Raw genomic sequence first — 14,854 nt, forward strand, 5'->3', positions numbered from 1 at the left:
AAGTAATTAATGTTAGTTAACAAAAAGTACTGGAGAAATGAATGGGACAAAAAGCCAACAAATCCCCTGGACGTGATGGCCTACATCCTAGGGTTCTAAAAGAGGTGGCTGCAGAGTTAGTAGATGCATTGGTTGTGATTTTCCAAAATTCCCTAGATTCTAGAAATGTCCCAGTGGATTGGAAGGTAGCAAATGCCAGACTGCTATTCAAGAAAGGAGGGAGAGAGAAAACCGGGAACTACAGGTCAGCTAGTCTGACATCAGTCATCGGGAAAATGCTGGAATTCATTATTAAGGACGTGGTAACAGGGCACTTAGAAAATCATAATATGATTAGGCAGAGTCAACATGGCTTTATGAAAGGGAAATAGTGTTTAACAAATTTATTAGCGTTCTTTGAGTATGTAACTAGCAGGGTAGATAAAGGGGAACCAGTGGATGTAGTATATTTGGATTTTCAAAAGGCATTCAATAAGGTGCCAGACAAAAGATTGTTACACAAGCTAACGGCTCATGGGGCTGGGGGTAATATATTAGCATGGATAGAGGATTGGTTAACGGACAGAAAACAGTGAGCAGTAATAAATGGGTCATTTTCAGGTTGTCAGGTTATAACTAATGGAGTTCCGCAAGGATCGGTGCTGTGGCCTCAGCTATTTACAATCTATATTAATGACTTAGATGAAGGGACCGAGTGATATGTATCCAAGTTTACTGACGATACAAAGCTAGGTGAGAAAGTAAGCTGTGAGGAGGACACAAAGAGTCTGCGATGGGATAGAGACAAGTTAGATGAGTGGGCAAGGTGGTGGCAGATGGAGTATAATGTGGGGAAATGTGAGATTATTCACTTTGGTAGGAGAATAGAAAAACAGAATATTTTTTAAATGGTGAGAAACTATTAAATGTTGGTGTTCAGAGGGATTTGGGTGTCCTTGTACTCAAAACACAGAAAGTTAACATGCAGGTACAGCAAGCAATTAGGACAGCAAATGGTATGTTGGCCTTTATTGCAAGGAGGTTGGAGTACAAGAGTAAGGAAGTCTTGCTGCAATTTTACAGGGCTTTGGTAAGACCACACCTGGAGTACTGTGTATAGTTTTGGTCTCCTTACCTAAGGAAGGATATACTTGCCTTAGAGGTGGTACAACGAAGGTTCACCCGATTGATTCCTGGGATGAGAGATTGTGCTATGAAGAGAGATTGAGTAGAATGGTACTATACTCTGGAGTTTAGAAGAATGAGAAGTGACCTCATTGAAACATGTAAAATTCTTAGAGGTCTGGACAGGGTAGATGCTGAGAGGCTGTTTCCCCTGGCTGGAGAGTCTAGAAGTAGGGGGCATAGTATCAGGATAAGGGGTCGGCCATTTAGGACTGAGATGAGGATGAATTTTTGCACTTAGAGGGTTGTGAATCTTTGGAATTCTCTACCCAGAGGGCTGTGGATGCTCAGTCGTTGAGTATGTTCAAGGCTGAGATCAGGGATATGGAGATCGGGCGGGAAAGTGGAGTTGAGGTCGAATATCAGCCATGATCTTATTGAATGGTGGAGCAGGCTCAGAGGCCATATAGCCTACTCCTGCTCCTATTTCTTATGTTCTTAAAACATCTGTAATCCCTAGATTGCAAACAGTAACTATGCAATCTCTATTTTACAGTGACTATATTCTACTCTTAATAAAGTTAATTTTAGCTGATTTCCCATGGGTAGTCTTGGGTCTGCGACATGGTTTTGATATTTAGCTGCTAAGATGGAGCTGTGTTTAACCTGTCCTGTGTCTTTGAAGTACTCTCATTGGAAAAGTGGTCAATCGCAGGCCAATTGCTGAGGGAAGTTTCTGTAGATTGGCAGTTACTTGTGATTCCCTGGCTCCAGCTCTTGGAGAGGCATTAGGTTATGAAGGTCAGAAAATCCAGCAGAAAATTAATGTTTTTTCTTTTTACTACTGTGATGTCTAAAGTGTGAAAGACGCATGCTCTATACACGTACATATTAGTGAATCTCCTGTGGAGGTGCTCATGGTAAATTAGAGATTGCTTTTTTTTAAAAATAAGGACAGAAATGTTCCAACATGTATTAGTGTAGGTGTATTTCCCTTTACAGCTATAAAGTCAAATTGATGTTAAGTAAATACTAAGCAAATTCATTCAAACGTTAATTGTTATTTAAGGTGGAGATCAAAACTCTGGCGTTGGCTGTAGGACGGTTAATTAAAAGCCTGCAGACATTATGGGCCCGATATTAGGAGGGAGGCGGGTTGGCAGCGGGGGGTCGACTTGGCGCATGGGTAAATCGGGGCGCCCAGTGAAATCGGGGTGCTCCGCACGCAATCGCAGCTTGATTGAAGGTACTTACCTTTGCTTCCGGGTTTCGCGCTGGAAAGCTGCGCAGCGGGCGGACTGCGCAGGCGCATCATAGGCTGACAGCTGGAGGAGCCCTATTTAAAGGGGCAGTCCTCCACTGACTGATGCTGCAGAAAATAGGCAAAATTACAGCATGGAGCAGCCCAGGGGAAAGGCTGCACCCAGGTTTAATGATGCCTCACTCCAGGTATCATTGGATGGGGTGAGGAGGAGGGGGAGGACAGAGATCTTCTCCCCGGCGGACGGGAGGAAGTGGCCTGCCTCTGCCACCAAGAAGGCCTGGTTCGAGGTGGCAGAGGAGGTCACCTGCACCACCAACATATCGCGCACCTGCATACAGTGCAGGAGGCGCTTCAATGACCTAAGTAGGTCGGCCGAAGTGAGTACACTTACTCTGTCTGCCACATCACCACCCCCACCCCACATCTCCTTCTGCACTGCCAACACTACTCTATCACATCACTCCTCACACTCACTCAAAGCTCATCCTCATCTTACCTGCACTTACTCACCTCACCAGTACTCATCCCACCACTACCACTCAACCCAATCCTCATACAATCTCATGGCTCTATCTCATACTCACCCTCTCATGCATCTCTTTGACGGTCAGCCTCACCCAACCTGCCACTACCTGTGCTGCAGCCACAGGGCATGCATCACATATGTGCAGTAGGAAGCGTAAGGCAAACGTGTCGTGAGCATGAAGGGGATGCTCAAGGGTGTTTGAGGGTTTGTCATGGTTTTTACTTATATTTAATTTCTGATCAACTCAAATTACATATTATATTGTCACCACTACTGCCACGTCTTTGCGAACCTTGTCTGGTTTGTGCAATAATGCCCTTTCCTGAGGATCATTATGAAGACCCACAACTGATGCCACCCATTGTGTCACTGCAGAGTGGGTGTAGGTGTATTTGCAGGGCTCTTTTGTGCAGACGACTGAGAGACGTCGGCGATGTCCCTGGTGGCACCCTGGAAGGATGCGAAGGAGAAGTTGTTGAGGGCAGTGGTGACTTTGACAACGACAGGTAAGAAGATGGTGCTCGGGCCAGCCGGGAGCAGCTCGGCATGAAGGAGGCTGCAGATATCCACACCTACATGTCGAGTGACTCTGAGCCTCCGTGTGCACTGCTCCTCAGAGAGGTCCAGGAAGCTGAGCCTCGGTCTGTAAACCCTGTGGTGAGGGTAGTGCCTTCTGCGACGCATCTCTCTCTGCCGTTGCCCTCACTCCTGCTGCGCAGGTGGATGTGTCACAGCACTCTGTTGTGGAGCTCCACGTGTCAGAGGTGGACGGCGTGGCCGGCGAGGCTGGTGATGAGGCTGGAGGTCATGACTGCAGCTACGGCGGCCCCATCGGGAAGATGTACGTTTGAGGGGGTCCGCAAGATAGGTACATGTGTCTGCACACCGGGGTAAGTGTGCAAGTTTGTGAATTTTATTGTTAGGAGGAGGGTGGTGGTGGCCAAACTTTATCCAAAGTGACAGGGTAGCCTCCTGCAATGAGTGAGGGTCTCCCCTCCCCCCAACCTGTCAAATGGACCTTTGCAGCTGCCACAGGCTGGTGGCTGCAACACGTCCATTTCAACTGGGAGTGCTTCCCCCAGTACGGGAAACAGTCTCAGTTGAAATGAAAATCCCACCCCTCCTAAAATATCATGTCAATCAGGTCTGCTAACGACCTGAAGTATCAAAATAATTACCTTAAGTGGCACCCTGCCGGCAATTAAAGCCGGCGGGAGTCCCACCTGCGGGGGCTGCGCGCGCACGTGAGCGCGTCACTGGGGAACCCAGAAGTGGGAGGGTTGGAGCCAGGCTCCAGACCCGCCCCGGGAATCCCCGATTTTCGGAACCCTCCCCGCCACAAACCCGCCGGCTCGGGAGTCCGAAATCGAGCCCTATGACTCTTATTTTCTGTGCCTGAAGAGTTTTTCTGAAAATTCAGACAGTGCATGACGTCAGATGTACGACAAACATGAAGTGCATGCATAATTGAAGTGTGTTATACAACTATATATATATATATATATATATATATATACACACACACGTGACTCACCGATGCCATTGCTCACGTTGAGTTGAAGGATACATTGTTTTATAACCACAGTTTTTATGACATGTAATATCCAATGTATTATATGATGCAGCTGATCTCCTGTGTTATTGCTCCAGGAGGAAAATAAAAACTAAATTGTGCTTTTTCTTAAACTTTCTCTTACAATTTCAGAAGGTGGCTTCTTCACCGTGTTTCCATTCTCTTCAATATCTCACCCAATCCATCTTTCTAGCTCTCATACATTAATCTTTACCTATGTACTCAATGTTTGCTGTTTGCCTTTTTTGAAAGCCCAGAACACATAGCAAGGTCATAGGCAACATCTAGCATGTAAGTATGGAGATCAGGCAGGGTGAAGTTGGTGGAACATACACAGCGAAAGGGAAAGTGGTGGCTGGAAACTACTATATATTATGTATAAAATATCCTAACTGGCATAAATTACATTATTAAAGTAGTGTGAGATGTCATTTTGTATTTGTGACCTAGCTACTTATACAGTTATATCAATAACATTTATAAGATAACAAGCCCATAAAAATGAATCTGAAAACACCAGAATTATATCTGCCATTTTATATTAATACCCCCTCCAAAAAGTTTCTCCTGCACAGACTCTGCTGAAACGTAAAACAAAATCTTGAATGTAACAATGAACTGAATGTACAATATTCCTGCTTTTGGTTTCATGTTACGTTATCATGCTCCCTAGTAAATATACAATTCATGATGACAGACTGACCATAGTGAGCTGTGGTGTAAACAAGGAGAACCTACATTGAGGTTAGATTCTATTAGGATGCTACAATCAGTACAAGATCCAATATAAATTAGGCACAGACTGGGAAACCATCATATGGATTATCCTGTGTACAGCAAATTGAAGACACACTGTCCCCAGGGAGGAAGTCACGCATCTGCACGTGCTCCTTCAATGAAATACTATTTAGCTTAGAACTGGCAAGTGAAGGTCAACCTGCTGAAAAGTCTTTAAAAAAGCAATTAGTGAGGCTGTGTCAAGAGAAGGTCAAAAATGAGGCAGCTTTTCCAGATTTGCAGAGCAAAATACATTTAGATATTTTTAAAATGTTGCTGTAATGAAGGAGTTTAACTCTAGTTCTCTGGAGGTCATTCTCTACCTGCCACTGCGGTGCTTATTCAGCATTTAACGGGAACCTAAACACCTATTGTTCCACTGAGACAGGCCACGCAGCACAGAAGCCTGCAGGGCCCATATTAGGAGAGGCAGAATGAAAACTCTCACTGTCTCCCAGTTTCAAAGCTATTCTTTATTAAAGACACTGCATCCATTTTGTTGACCCTTACTGACTGGTGTTTTTGGCACTAATCATCGAACCTACACAATTCTGATCTGAAGAAGGCAGCTTCAACTTGATATTTTTTTAAAATCTGCAACATTTCTGACAAAGGATATCTGATGAACAGCTTCAACAAATATTATCCTTTAAAAGTGTATTATAAATAGGATATTGGACAGTAAGGAAAGATTTATAAGGCTGTGACAATTGAGAATTTGGGTAACTCCACAAATCTGAACTCAAAGATCACATTGGAAAATTGAAGTACACTTCTATACAATTTCCACCATGTATAAATACATTCAAAAATTCTGTATTTGATTGAGAAAGAAATTCTGAAGCATAATCTGCCAGCAACTGGATGTCAGCTTTCTCCTCAGTATGTTTCTACCATCCTTCTATCCCATTCATTTAATTCCTGTCAGCCTCAAGATCAAAATAAATCTATTTATATTTCAATTATTTTTCCCAAACTTTGAAATTGGTCAATCAATTACACATCAGACAAAATGTCATCTGGAAGTACTTGAGTGTTAAAAAACAGAAAAGGATTCTCATGCCAACATGAAGTGGCATTTGTGTGCCTTGTTTAGGGTATTGGAGATTCTTGTACTGTAGCTTGACATCATGGCTCAGGCCACATATATTATGTTGGAGCCTTACACCGTTCAGTTTTTAAATTATTCAGTCGCTCAGCGGTGGTCATCCATTTAGTTTTTTGGAGGGGTGATTTTTTTTTCAATTTTCCCCTAATGCTTGGGTATAGTTCATGGGTGATAGCTGTGGGTTGCAGTAGGCTATTCGACTGTGAGGCACATCATAGCCAAGGCTGACTTTGTTTCACCTAATGTTCACAAACATACATTTCTATTAGGTGTCACTGGGTAGCAATCAAGCACATGAATCCTGACCAATGTTTCCTCTCCCCTAACCTTCAGATGCTGATGTCAACTGCAACATCCTCAGCACCACCCTGGTTAAGATAAATAAATGCTTTGGTTCATCAGAGGGATATCAGAGCTGCAGAATGGAACATTTTTCCACTTTTGTCACCCAATGTTAACATCCATCATTCTGAAGTCGGGTATAGCATAGCCAGAGAGAAAGTAAAACTCCCTCTGCACTGCCTTAATCCCATCCTCAGAACAGTACTTTCTTCACCACCAGTCTGTCACACAGACATCCTGTTACAAGAAAGTTGAGCAGGTAGAGAAAGTAGAAAAGAAAGATTTCATACATACCAAAAACCACACAATGATCTCTCCAAACGTTCAATTTACTCTGTAAATATTGAAGGTCTCATTAGCAAACAGGAGGTGACAGTCCTTTTCCCAGTATGAATCTATTATCTCATAAAAGGAGATTCAGTATGATTCCCCATTAGGTCTACTTTCAATGGCCCTCAAGTTCAGTACAACATATCTATAAAAGTAATGGGCCCTTAGTACAATTTCCAATTACTAGGGATATCAAATCGCTTCAAACCATAAAACAGACAGTAGAAATTTATTATCCGTAACTGAGCACACTGCTTGTGTTGATTACAGAGTTTATTGTCTTTTAACCTTATTCATAACTACAATGAAGCACCTTCTAGACTGTGAAAATAAATACCCATAGTCTGTTTCTAAAAATCATTTCATTGTTGCTCCTGACCTAATTCATTGTAATGTACACAGCACATAATTTTTTTGTAATATCACCCTGGGAAACTTTTTCCTCCACCTCCAGCACCTTCTTGACAGATAATGCAACATACGGCTGAGTTCTTTTGATAGAATAGCTGTGTGGCTCTTCTTCCTATTGTGTATTGCAAAAAGTGCAAAACAAGATCATGAAGACAGCATCAACATCACCATCAACATCACCCACTTGTGAAATGATTACATGGGCTGTTACTACTTCAGATGATCTCCCAGCTCTATGACTCATTTCAACGCAGCATGGTAGCAAAGTGACCTGCACCCACGAAGCTATGTCTGCATACTAGGAAGTACACAAGGGCAGCCAAGGGCTTGGCTTGCTACCTCCTCTCATAGACGCCTCAAATTCACCACAGGTAGAGGCCAATAGACAGAAAGAAAGAACTTAAATTTATATAGTACTTTTCACAACATCAGGACATCCCAAAGCATTTCATAGTCATTCACTTTTGAAAGGTAGTCACTGTTGTTTTGTAGGCCAACACACCAGCCAATTTGCACAAAATAAGGACCTACAAACTGCAGTGAGACGAATGACCATTTAATCTGTTTTGGTGGTACTGGTTGAGGGATGAATGTTGCCCAGGATACTAGGAGAACTCCATGCTCTTCTTCAAAAATATGCCACAGGATCTTTTACGCCCTCCTGAATAGGCAGGCACTCGAGTCTCATCTGAAAGATGACTCATCCAAAAATGCAGCACTCACTCTGTACTGCACTGAAGTCAGTCTAGACTATGTGTGCAAGTCCTGGGTTGCTTTCAGATTCAGAAGCAATAGCATTACCACTGAACAAAGCTGACATTATACGTTACACATGTATTTACATTAAATTGGGTATGTGCATAATGAGATGCAATTTTAGGGTTCTGATACTATGCAAATCATCTAGTTATCCTAACACATCTCGACCCAATTGTTATTCTGTATGTATTGAAGAAAAAGTTCATTCATCTACACTGCCACATGAGAATATAAATGCTATAAAGAGATATAACTGTATAGTTACTGGGATTTTGGCATTTCCCTGTTCCCATGTTTTCAGGTGTCAAATCTGCTGCTTAGAGGTTGTCCTTGAGTAATAGTCTTGTGTAATAAATTCCCCAACAATGACAACACCAGTGAAGAGCACTGTTCACTGCTATCTATCTCCACAATGCCAAACCTTTAGTCCCAATCACTGCAAGAAAACTTTCTGTGTTACATAGTCACTGTAGCTGGAGATAGAAACAAGGGGATCTGAATAACTTGCACTACTAGAGGGAAGACAGCATGTGGCGGTAGATTTAAAGATGTGGGTGGCCGACTGGTGGAGCTTAATGGCCATCCAATAATGCCAACGGGAGGCCTGGACCAGTTTGAGGGCCAGGCCTTACTAATCTTCAGCTGGCAGGCTGCAGGTGGAAAACAAGCACCCAGGGTCAGTCCGACAGCTGCAGGCCATCACAATAATGGCAGCCTGGCCAGCCTCCAGGCCGGAAATAATAATAAATAATGTGTCTATTTTGTCTCCCGGCCCAACAAAATAAACACAAACTTACCTGTCAGTTCCTCTTTGGCTGAACCGATAGCTGATACTGGGCGTAGCATGCACTTCGCCCAGTTCTGTCCTAAAATGGAAAACGGGGTCCTAAGTGCATCATAGGACACCAATTTGCATTTAAAAGAGCCTACTGCCTGACTCAGAATAATATAGAAAGTGAGAATGTTTACCATATAAAATTTAACATTACCTTCTTACAGGGTTTACTATCCTGGGATTGTTCACCCAGTCAAACAATGTGAGGAAATCACTGTGTATTTTGCGGCACAGAAATTATAGCTTTAGCTGTCTGTGGCTTTTCTTCAACCCTGAAACAATTAAGATGATTTTGCTGCTTGTAACTTCATTCTCATTGACAACTGAAAATAAGCTTGTTTGGATCCCTTAGCCACAAACCAGTTTTGTTTTAATGCTTTGAACTATTGTATGTCAATTATGTTCATTTTTTTAGTTTCTATCTGTCAAGGGTTCAAAATAAAAATTTGTAAAACTATTACATTTTTATTCCCAGTTTACTACCACCAGGTAGAATTAATGTCACAATCAGGAGGCTTACACAATTCAGTGGTACGTTACTATCATAGCGTATTTAATTCTCTCCATTAGTGGTGCACTGCTAGGCTGTGACAAATTAAGGGGCTGAAGGAGAGGAAAAATGAACAGCAGACTAATAGTCACTAATATGCCATGGCAGTCATTACTTCTGAGGCAACAAATGGCATCTGTGCAACTGGGTGGCTGACAACGTGACTTCAGAGGTATGAGCAATGCCGTTACATCCTCAATATATATTACATCAGGCCAGGATTTCAAATCACCTATTGTTCTTTTGTTAGCGATAAAAAAAATTAAATCAATTCTTTGGCCATTTTATTTTACTGTGCCCTTCCTGCCCAAAACTCCAGAGACACTAATGTGAAAGAAAAAGCCAGACTAAACAAATATTCAGATGAATCCAGATCTGCACTATGAGAATGTACTCAAAATCTGTCTCACAGACACACACAAAAAATTGTGGAAATCAAACAAGTTGAATAGCTGATATGGCCCATTAGCTTGACATCAGTAATAGGGAAGATATTTGAGGGAATCATTAGGGATGCAATATATGACTTCTTAGATAGATGAGAACATATCAGGGACACCCAACATGGCTTCAAAAAACGGGAGGTCCTGCAGTACTAATTTGATTGTATTTTTTGAAGACGTCACCGAGGTGGTGTGATGAGGGAAACCTGGTAGAGGCTGTCTACCTAGACTTCCAAAAAGCTTTTGATAAGGTACCTCATCAGCGGCTTCTCTGCAAGATCGAAGCCTCAGGTATTAGTGGCAATCTACTGCGCTGGGTTGAGAACTGTCTGAAAGCCCATAGGCAGAAAGTGGTTGTAAATGGATTTGGATTTGCTTGGAGACTGGATACTAGTGGTGTCCCACAGGGATCGGTATTAAGAATGTTACTGTTTACTATTTTCATTAAAGATCTAAATGTAGGCGTTGGGAGAATGATCTGCAAGTTTGCAGATGATACCAAAATATGTGCGAGAGTCAGGACCGTTGATGGATGTCCATAATTGGGAACAACTTGCTCAAGATAAGAAAGCCTGGCGAAAAATCATCCACGAAGGCACCTCCCTACTATGAGGCCCGTCACATTACTGATGTTGAATGTAAATGCCAGCTGAGGAAGTCTCGTTTGAAAAATCAAGATTCCCAACCTGATGTATCCAGGATCCACTGTTCAATCTGCAGACGCTCATTCAGAGCAAAAATAGGTCTCATCCGTCACCAAAGAACTCAATGTAAAAAAATGAGAAGTTATTCTGTCTGTTTTCTTCAATATTGAAGGACTTACGAATGACCACTACAGGCAGATCAAGATGCATTGGCGGATTGGGCTCGTGACTGGCAAATGATGTTTAACTTAGAAAAGTTCAGTGTTATGCAAATGGGTAAGGCAAATGCTGAACATATGTACACCCTTCAGGGAAAAGTACTAAAACCAATGGAGAAAGAGAGATCTGGGCATTCTAGTGCATAGATCTCTAAAGACGAATGAATGCAGTGAAGAAATAACTAGAGCAAATAGGGTGCTAGGGTGTGTTTACAGGACAATTCATTGTAAAATGACACATATTATTTTGTCTTTTTTCAAGACTTCGGTTAGGCCTCAGTTAGAATACTGTGTCCAGTTTTAGTCACTTCACATGTTTGGTGATATTGAGGCTTTGGAAAGGGTGCAGAGGAGGGTCACAAGATTAATTCCCAGTTTTAGTTACCAAGATAGGCTCAAGGAGGTGGGATTCTACACTTTAGAGAAGCGTAGACTTAAGGGTGATTTGATCAAGGTTTACAAGATGATTAAGGAACTTGATTGTGATTGTGTAGACAGTTTGTTTCAACTAAATAAGTTAGGGAGGACCAGGGATCACAATCTCAAGTTGTATAGGAACAGGAGTAGGCCATTCAGCCCCTCGTGCTTGCTCCACCATTTGACAAGATCATGGCTGACCTGTGATCTAGCTCCATATACCTGCCTTTGGCCCATATCCCTTAATACCTTTGATTGCCAAAAAGCTATCTATCTCACATTTAAATTTAGCAATTGAGCTAGTATCAATTGCCATTTGCGGAAGAGAGGTCCAAACTTCTACCACCCTTTGTGTGTAGAAATGTTTTCTAATCTCACTCCTGAAAGGTCTGGCTCTAATTTTTAGACTGTGCCCCCTACTCCTAAAATCCCCAACCAGCGGAAATAGTTTCTCTCTATCCACCCTACCTGTTTCCCTTAATATCTTATAAGCTTCGATCAGATCACCCCTTAACCTTCTAAACTCTAGAGAATACAACCCCAATTTGTGTAATCTCTCCTCGTAACTTAACCCTTGAAGTCCGGGTATCATTCTAGTAAACCTACGCTGCACTCCCTCCAAGGCCAATATGTCCTTCCGAAGGTGCGGTGCCCAGAACTGCTCAAAGTACTCCAGGTGAGGTCTAACCAGGGTTTTGTTTGGCTGCAGCATAACTTCTGCCCCCTTGTACTCTAGTCCTCCAGATATAAAGGCCAGCATTCCATTTGCCTTATTGATTATTTTCTGCACCTGTTCATGACACTTCAATGATCCATGTACCTGAACCCCTAAGTCCCTTTGGACATCCATTGTTTTTAACTTTTTACCATTTAGAAAGTACCCTGTTCTATCCTTTTTTGATCCAAAGTGGATGACCTTACATTTGTCTACATTGAATTCCATTTGCCACAGTTTTGCCCATTCACCTAATCTATCAATATCCCTTTGTAATTTTATGTTTTCATCTACACTGCTTACAATGCCACCAAACTTTGTATGATCGGCAAACTTAGATATGAGACTTTCTATGCCTTCATCTAAGTAGATATTAAATATTGTGAATAATTGAGGCCCCAAGACAGATCCCTGCGGGACTCCACTAGTCACATCCTGCCAATGTGAGTACCTACCAGTATCCCTACTCTCTGTCGCCTTTCGCTCAGCCAATTTCCTAACCAAGTTTGTACTTTTCCCTCGATTCCATGGGCTTCTATCTTAGCTAACAGTCTCTTATGTGGGACCTTATCAAATGCCTTCTGGAAGTCCATATAAATAACATCCATTGATGTTCCCCTGTCCACTACTTTAGTCACCTCTTCAAAAAATTCAATCAGGTTTGTCAGGCACGACCTACCTTTCACAAATCTATGCTGGCTCTCTCTGATTAACTGAAAATTCTCGAGGTGTTCAGTCACCCTATCTTTAATTATAGACTCCAGCATTTTCTCCACAACAGATGTTAGGCTAACTGGTCTATAATTCCCCGGTTTCCCTCTCCTTTCTTAAAAAGCGGGGTGACACGTGCAATTTTCCAATCTAGAGGGACAGTTCCTGAATCTAGAGAACTTTGAAAGATTATATAAAGGCAGAACTAGGTCAGATGTTAGGAGGTGGTTCGTTTCCCAGAGAATAGTGGACCTGTGGAACAGACTGCTGACTTGTGCAATGAACACTGAATTCCTTCAAGCGAGGGCTGGACCCATTTCTGGCTAGGGCAGAGATCACCACATACAAAAGATAGGAACTGTATAACATTAATCAGGGCCAGAGTGATTTCCTGGACTAGTTTTGATTACCTGAGGGGGTCGGAGAAGAATTTTCCAGGTTTCCCCCCCCCCAATTGACCTGGGGTTTTATCTGGTTTTTCGCCTCTCCCAGGAGATTGCATGGCTTTCGGGTGGGGTGGGGAGTGTATATATTGTGATGCACAAAGCATCGCAGTTGTGCGGATGGACCAGTGGGTCTTTTCCTGTCCGTCACTGTTTGTATGTCCGTAAATCCTTACATCAATTTTCCCAACTGATACACCAAGTGAGATATTCATCATCAAAAACTCTGGCAGACGAAACAAGGTACCACTCCTTACAGCAAGCCAACCTCTGAAACCAATGTTAATAAGTGATGTAAAAGAGACGCAATGCCTCAAAATGAATGTACCAAGGAACTTGAGAAGCTTATAGAAGTTGTCAGTGTTCAGCCAACAGTGAAAACAACAGCAGTGTTCAGCCAACATAAATGTAACAGCAAGTGGATAGCTAATCCTACAATGCAAGAATTGAAGATGGTAAGGTATTTGAGAGGAACCAGAATAACTTGAGGAAAACAGAACCATCATTTGTGGAGCAACCCGAGAATTTGGTTACATGTTCTGTAACACAAGTGGACCTACCTAGCCAATCAACAGTAAGCAAACCAATGCCCTAACATCAGAAAGCAACAGAAGACTGTGACGATAATCCAACAAAACGGTGAGCCAGCACATCTGGAACTCTAATGAAAACGGCTCCCATTGACATTACGAATAGCAAGGCCACTATTCTAATAAGAGAACCATGTAACACTGATTTTATCTAATTGGTAACTATATATGAACTACTAGAATTGGACTTTATAATTAATATAGATTTTATCATTGTTGATGAAGTGATTTCATTTAAAAGTATATTTTCTTTTAATGAGAGAGATCTATCGATATTGGATAACTGTATCTGTAGCCAAGTTCAAGCTGTTCCTTGTCTGTTCTCACCAATTTCGAAACGTTTGTATGATTAATGGCTGCATGTAGTTAATTAAGTTGGCTGAGCAATAAAGCCCATATTTGTTGCTGACTGAATTTAATAGCAAATGCTATGGAGAGGAATTCATTATGTGAGTGAAAAGTCATCTGCTACATTTCTGTGGAAGAACATTGTGCCAGCCCAATCATGCCAACCGTTCAGAACAAAAACAAGTGTTTGATGAGAGGAAATCAACAACTTTCATGGGTTCTTCACAATCTGCCTGAACCACCAGACAAGGCCGTAGTTTAACGTCTCATTCAAAGGACAGCACCTCCAACAATATAGCACTGTCCCAGTATGGTACAGGAGTGCAGGCATAGATTATATGCTCAATACCTGGAGTCGGATTTGAATCATCAGGAGGTGAGAACGCTACCAACTGAGCAAAGCTGACACTCCACAACATGGTAGTATGTCAGTACAGTTTTCAAAGCTGTGCAAAAATAAATACTGCCTAAAATCATTGCCTTTAAAATAACTGGAAGTTTATACTTCACATGAAGGACGAGACATCACCAAAAACACCGCTTACCATTTATGTCAGCGGAAAAAAAGTTTCTGAATAAAGAATCTGTATTCTCCACATTTTGTTCCCTGCGCCAACCTTAATCAGGTGCAATGGTATTCTAGGATTAGAAGACCGCCACAAGCACTGTCAATGCTACTTCATCATCACATAGCAAAAGGCACAATTGGTGCGAAGTATCTACTTCAATCACCCCATCCTCTCCCT

General features: G+C 42.1%; 1 protein-coding gene across 3 annotated transcripts in view; it reads right to left on the bottom strand.

Moving 5' to 3' along the window:
• ttc28 (tetratricopeptide repeat domain 28) overlaps positions 1-14,854 on the bottom strand; it is a 626,907-nt gene that overhangs the window by 292,834 nt on the left and 319,219 nt on the right. The gene's annotated exons all lie outside the window — the stretch shown is intronic.

Source organism: Heptranchias perlo, chromosome 25 (assembly GCF_035084215.1).
Source record: "Heptranchias perlo isolate sHepPer1 chromosome 25, sHepPer1.hap1, whole genome shotgun sequence".
NCBI classification, from domain to species: domain Eukaryota; kingdom Metazoa; phylum Chordata; class Chondrichthyes; order Hexanchiformes; family Hexanchidae; genus Heptranchias; species Heptranchias perlo.